This window comes from Takifugu rubripes, chromosome 7 (genome assembly GCF_901000725.2).
Source record: "Takifugu rubripes chromosome 7, fTakRub1.2, whole genome shotgun sequence".
NCBI lineage: Eukaryota > Metazoa > Chordata > Actinopteri > Tetraodontiformes > Tetraodontidae > Takifugu > Takifugu rubripes.
The window spans coordinates 9,169,694-9,176,402 of record NC_042291.1 but is presented as its reverse complement, the minus strand read 5'-3'; the positions used below and the strand labels follow the sequence as shown (position 1 = coordinate 9,176,402).

Here is a 6,709-nt window from a genome sequence, read left to right as displayed (position 1 = left end):
TTTTTTTTTAACACTAAAAAAAAAATCTGAGAAGAGGAAGGAACATGAAATCCTCCCACTTTCGGTTAGTGTTCAACATAAATAGTCCTAAAGCGGTTGGTCGTGCACATTGAGATTATATGGAACTCTGTCGATATAGGCGGATTTTAAGCATGAAAAGTCATATTTGATTATTCTTGCGACGATATCTGGTGAGTCAACATATTTGGGTTCAACGTTTCAGGTCAAACCTTCTAATCACTGAGTTTATTTACTTGTATGAAAGGTGCTCAGAGAGGATCCTTGGAAGTGACCTTGGACAGTGATCTGTGCGTTCTGAGAGGGGCGTCAGCGGTGATTAACTGCCGGTATTCCAATTTTCCCAACACTGTCAACCTAGTTGTCTGGAGGAAATTCCAGCAGGTGGTGGTCGTTGGGCGGTCTCTTTGCCAATATTCGGGGTTTCCTCGCAGCGCTATCGTATTTGGGCAACTACATCAGTGACTGCCGCCTGCAGATAAATGATGGTGCAACACGTCGATGCAGGGTACTATTTTCAGTTTTACACTAGGTCCGAAAAGAGAGTAAAACATCTACTAAGTTGTATGTAAAAGGTAACAACAGGAATAAACCAGCCAGCGAGTGTTTGAATCACCCTTCTAACTTCACCCTTTTCCCTGTGATTCAGAGCTGACGGCTGCTGTGCAGCCGAGCTCCGTGGCGGAAGGCGACGACATCAGGCTGACCTGTGTGTCGGGCTGTCCCACACCAGTGGACGCTGTCTGGTTCAAGGATGAACAACCTGTAAGGAACGAGGTCTTTGTAGCCAGGCGAGAGGACACTGGCAGGTACCACTGTGCTGTCTGGAGACAAGAGAGGGTCAGATCTGCTCCCGTGGCCGTAAATGTACTGTGTAAGCCGTCACACTTTCTCCTAATTTCATCAACTATCACTGATTCAACATCTGCTTAATTAAACTGTTCTGCAGAAGTCACATTAATCAATTTTGAAAACAGCAATTACTGATGTGTATAAACTGAAATAAAAATAAGAAATGTGTCTGAAAAAAGATGCCATTCCACCTTTACATACTCTTTTCTATCCATATTTCACTGTATCCTTCAACCTTCCGGCTCATCCCCCATCAGATCCTCCTGACAGAGGACCTTGACCATCAGTTCACCCGGCAACGTCGTCAGAGGAAGTTCGGTGGTTCTCACCTGCCACAGCGACGCCAGCCCCCGGTGAGAAACAACGGGTACAGCCTCTACAGGGAAGGGCGCTTCATCGGGTCGGGGCAGACCTACACCATCCCTGACGTGCACGGATCACAGCGGGCGGTACCACTGTCAGGCCTGGAACAGCATCAGCAGCAGAGGGGTGGACCATTTTAACTCCTCTGTGGTCCTCCTCCAGGTCTACTGTACGTATCTGGACATAAAACTCAACACATTTCTGATGATGACGATGTGACTGTGGGATCCCGTTCTTCTCCCAGACGTCCCGGAGAACATTTCCATTACAATTAACCCAGCCCATGTGGTGTGGGGCAGCAGTGTGAATCTGACCTGCTCCAGTGATGCTAACCCCCCTGCAGATACCTACATCTGGTACAGAAATACAAACTCCAGCAGCTCCAACGGGCTGCAGGTGGGCTCAGGTCAGGTGTGTCCATTCCCTCCATGGAGGCGCTGCACTCTGGACTGTACCTCTGCCAGGCCAGGAACCAAGGGGGGGAGAGAAACTCGACCGAGGTGCTGCTGGCCATGGTGGTGGATGAGGGCAGCGGGGTTTGTGTCTGGTAGAGTTTGCAAAGATAACTAGGTTAAAGTGATTAAATGGTGACATGTCTGACCTCCTCAGGTAGCCAGACGCTCCCAGCTGTGGTCGGAATTGGACTCGCTCTCATCGTAGCTCTTGTGGTCGCCCCTTTTTGTTCTGGTGAGTCAGTCATTAATGAAGATGCTGCTGCACTTTTCTCCATCAAATGCCATTTTTATTTCTTCTCCTTTTCTGGGCGCGTTATGACGTTTTTCTTTGTCCAGAATTGCCACATGTGGGCTAACCCTCATTTCCTTTACCAAATAAAATAACACATTCTTTGATGCGACCAAGTTTGATCAGAGCTTTCAGAAATCTTTTTTTCTTCCACCATTAAATGAGCTAGACAGATTAGGAGAGTCCGTTCCAGAAACTTTCCCGCTGTTTTCACGCTGCTACTTTCAAGGAAACTTTAGTCAAAATGTGATCTGGAAGAATGAGCTATATTCTATATTTATGTTTGTTGTTGTCTCAGCAGGTGGAAAAAAAGGCGCCTTCATCAGAAGGCGCTTGATGAATCCAACGTCAATACAGCAACATCCAAAGGCCAGACTCCGCTCTGCCAGACGTCGCTCGCCATACGATCCCTTCCTCCTCCTCCTCTCAGTCTCCGGCATCCATCGGAGGCGAGGTGATCTACTCATTAGTGAACATCAAATCCAGAGATCTGGAGGGGCTGAGCGACAGTCCAGATGTGCAGGGCTCACGGTAGGTTCACTGTTCCAGTCTGGTGGTGGCTGTTTTCACACTTTAGCACTTTTCACACTGCAAGTTGCATTAAAAATGCCCTGATGAAGCATTAAATTTGTGGTTAGAACTTTGAGGAACTCTCTATTTTGAAGAGCCATCTAGAGTGAAGCTGATTAAGTTTAAGGAAGTGTTGAGTATGTGGGGAATTTGACATGCAGGCAGCACAGTTTGTTCTGGGTTTAGTTTATGAATAGAAGGGTGAAAACAACAGCACATGTAAAAGGAAGCAAAGTGTGTGTTGTAATTTGGTTAATTTATCCCCACAGGTCCAAAGGAAAAAAAAACAGCATTGACAGTGTGATCTATGCTACCATTCACCACGATGACCCAGGAACTAACTGTATCGATCATTTTAATTATTTTATATTTGGTACATTCTGAACAAGGACTCAGTCTTGCCTAATTCTTTACAACATAAAGATTAACAAACAACTTTGTTCAAAATATCTTGACTTGCATTTTCAACCAGGACACGGGCAGTGCCACAATAGGCATTAAAGAAGCACACAAAGAGCTCCTCTGAGAGACGATTCAATTTTTTTTATTGCACTGTGGCTCCGCAAAACGCTTCAAATAAACATCAAAACAAAAAACTATTTACAACGAGAAAAAATACTGATTGCAACAAGAGTGAAGTCCGCATCAGTTCGTGTGAGGAAAAAGACAAAACATGTTTGAATAACTGCTTTTTATGCTAAAGCCGGGGTATGCATGCAGTTTCTGCTATGACATACCTATGTGCAGTTTAAGTAATCTTAAAAAATTAGCAGTTAGCCTTTAGCAACACAAACTTGAGTCCCAAATAAATGGCACAGGCCTGTACTTAATCTGGAGGACAAACTAAACGGTTATCATCCACAATTTCATGTAAATTCACTTTTTGAGATAACTGTCAACTTGATGCTGTGTGCCACTAAAGTGAACAAGAAGTGGGGGGAAAAAACAAGAAAGTCACTGAAAAAAATGTATTGTATCACAAAAGTGGCCTCTAGTATTGATCATATTACAAATTCACTTTGGCTTTTATAATCAGTCTTTAAACTATACAAAATAGACTCCTGTAGAGGTTAAGCAATGTTAGTAACTCTGCTCACAGTTGGGGTATTAATGGTTCAGGGAAGCAGTATCTGTCTTTATTACCCTAGAGGTCCCTTCTGACCTCTGCAAGGTCGGCTCAGAGCCTTCATACCCAATTTCCATGCCGAGCCAGTTTGTGCACCCCTGGTAAGTTGTGATAGCTCTGTTGGTGGGGGAGACAAGCACAAACACATCTGTAACACCAACGTTTCCTCTGGTATTATGACAAATAAACTCCATAAAAGAAAGAGTCTCTCACCCTCATGGCTGTAGATATCCAGGGAAGGAATCGGGAAACTTGGTGTAGACGCCAGGTTTCTTGGCCATAGCACAGCCCCGTTCCCCAGCTCACAACCTCCGTGCAGACGATACCGGCTGGTCTTGGACAGACAGTCTTCTGCCACGAAGGGACGCCGCTTGTCTCCCTGTGTCACAGGTTAAGAAGGTCAGAAAATCCACCAAGATACAGAAATGCAAGCATATGAATGAGAGGGCACAGAAAGACTAGATTGTTGCACCAAAATACATAAACAGAGGAAAATACAGACCTGACAAGCATCAATGCCTCCTTTCTCATAACCAGCGCAGAACATGGTAGTGGTGATCTGGTTGTCGTAGTAATCAGGAGCGTTGCATACGGCATCGCTGATGATGGGCACATGGTGCCTCCTGAAGGACATCTGCAAGGTGCCCTGACAGGCAAACAAAACTGTCAAACTCTGTAGATATTAGCCGATCTTTTGTAAAAAAAACAAAAAAAACAATAACAATTGTCATAAAATATAAACTCACTGAAGTATCTGACATTTCCCCAGCCAGTAATTGTTCCCATTTGCCCATCTATTAATCTTTGTCCATGTGTTGGCAGACGACAGGCTGGATGTACTCTGTAATGTACACAATAAGAAAATTACATCATCTTACTGACGTGCACTAATACAGGGGCTGTAATTCTAAATGATAAACACTAGGTGGAAGCAATGCCCAAGCGGAAGATCTTCAATTATATAACATGTTATAAATTACCAAGAAGAATTCAACAATTAACCAGCCACGAATCTAACATAAAATATTAGCCCAGAAAAGTTGACATGTGTATATAGTTCATTTAATGTTCTCAGTTAATCTGTACACATGATATAATTATTCAAATCTGTGCTGTGGGGTCACAAACATTTCCGTGGAAAAGAGATTGCGCTCCTTCTTCCTCATCTGTAAAAACTGTTATCATGGAAATCGTGCGTGTGTGTGTGTGTGTGTGTTTTGTGTCTGCCTTCATACCGTTGAACGTGAGAGGCTGGGTGAGGGCGAGAACGGCGATGTCCCTGCTGTTGTCGTCGATGTTAGCATCCACAAAGGGCAGGTAGCTGCTGTGGTAAACGATAGTCTTAACCTCCGCCACGTTGGCATTGACAGGTTTGTTGGAGATGGAGCCCAGCAACACACTCCAGCGGTTAAGAAAGCTATACCGCCTAGCACAGAAGATATATACTGCTCTTGTATCCATACAGACAAGAGTTTGCATTTTATGCAGCTCTCTTGCTACTTGGGGAAGCAGTGTGCTGCAGAGACGATCCAGCGGTTTGAGATGATGGACCCCCCGCACTGGTGGACTCCATCATACTGGAGGCTCACCTGCCAAGGCCAACTTCCCTGCCTGGCATCTACACCACCGACTATACGGTCCTGCTGCCAAACTACGCCTGCAGCAGTCTGAGGGAGAGAGCAGATAGAAATCAAACAGTGTGGGGGTAATTTTAGGGACACAACTGGGGGAAAACAGACAAGACAGGCATAAAGGAGGGGATTAAATGCCAAGACAGGATGTGAAAGCATCAAGGAAGCAAAGAAAAACACAAAGATCACGAGAGAAAGAGTAGCCCAGCGTGTGAACTAAGGTGGGAGAGTGTCCAGAGTGTGTCGGACAGTGATAGTATATCTCAGCAAACATTCCTTACCTTGGCACAAGAGTGTGAGAACCTCCCGGCTCTCACAGTCACTGGAACAAAGACAGACACAGTTAGCAACAACAGCCTGACCGTCCAAACTAGCATAGTGCTGATGTTTCTGTGCGTTAACCAAGAAGAGAGGTGGAAGAAAAGGGCAAAGGGAGGACAGTGGCTGTCGGTGCAGCGTCGCACAGACGGGTGGAGCTTACCACGGGAAACAACGCGTCTTTGATTTTCTTGCCCGTAGCTGAGCTCTTCCTGTTTGACGCAGAAGAACTCGCCACCATCTCTGCTGGCCTCCGCACTGAAGCAACGGAGTGATTCACCACACTGAAACGCACAAACACACTTCAGTCGCATGTCACAGCATTTAATGCTCAGATAGATCTGTAAAAAACCCATCTCACCTAACAAAACCCACTTCCTCACAGCTGATGCTAGCAAGGAACTCATTGGCTGAGGAGGAACACACCTGGCGCCACCTCTTGTGGTGGAGTCAAACACACTGATCCTTGCTGCTTTGTTCCAACCATGCAACTAACAGCGGTAATTTCATTATAATTTTAGATAAATTTCGAATAGAACAATTTTTCAAGAACTTCTGTCAGATTTCTCTTGTGTGGAAATAGAAGCGAGACTCTGGCGGTTCTGAAATAAACTTAACCAACCTTAAAATACAAACATTAAAAACAATTGCCTAACTCAAAAAATAAGATTTAATTACACTTCTCCAAAACAACCACCGTTTTGGTCTTTCTTCCCTTTCTTCGTCTTCATGTCTTGGCCATCGTAGTCGCTGTCTGACATTAATTGTAGGTACATAATTATGATATTTCTGTGTAGATTATCTGGGGACCAGTCAGCTGCGTTGCCTTCGTTTAGTTTAATGTTCCAGCAGCGGCGCCTAGTGGACAGAGATGGATTTCGCAGAACGTCACAGAAAATGCCGATGAGCACATTTTTATTATACTTTAAGGTTACTTACTAACATAAAATTCGTCTCTCTCTCTTATAGGCAGCAGCAGTTCTTTTTACGGTGCTTGCGATTCAGATCATGAACGAAAATCTCTCAAAGGTTTTTTTTTTTTAACACTAAAAAAAATCTGAGAAGAGGAAGGAACATGAATCCTCCC

The 6,709-nt window shown here is 44.6% G+C and overlaps 1 long non-coding RNA gene and 1 pseudogene across 1 annotated transcript; one reads left to right on the top strand and one right to left on the bottom strand.

The window, feature by feature from the left end:
* Positions 1-166: 166 nt before the first annotated feature.
* Positions 167-1,222, top strand: LOC115250297 (uncharacterized). The gene is made up of 4 exons (XR_003888869.1): positions 167-191; positions 266-347; positions 668-892; positions 1,128-1,222. It is a non-coding gene; the product is annotated as an uncharacterized lncRNA (long non-coding RNA).
* A 2,511-nt stretch (positions 1,223-3,733) lies between these two features.
* Positions 3,734-6,383, bottom strand: LOC115250349 (serine protease hepsin-like; annotated as a pseudogene).
* Between the last annotated feature and the right edge of the window lie 326 nt (positions 6,384-6,709).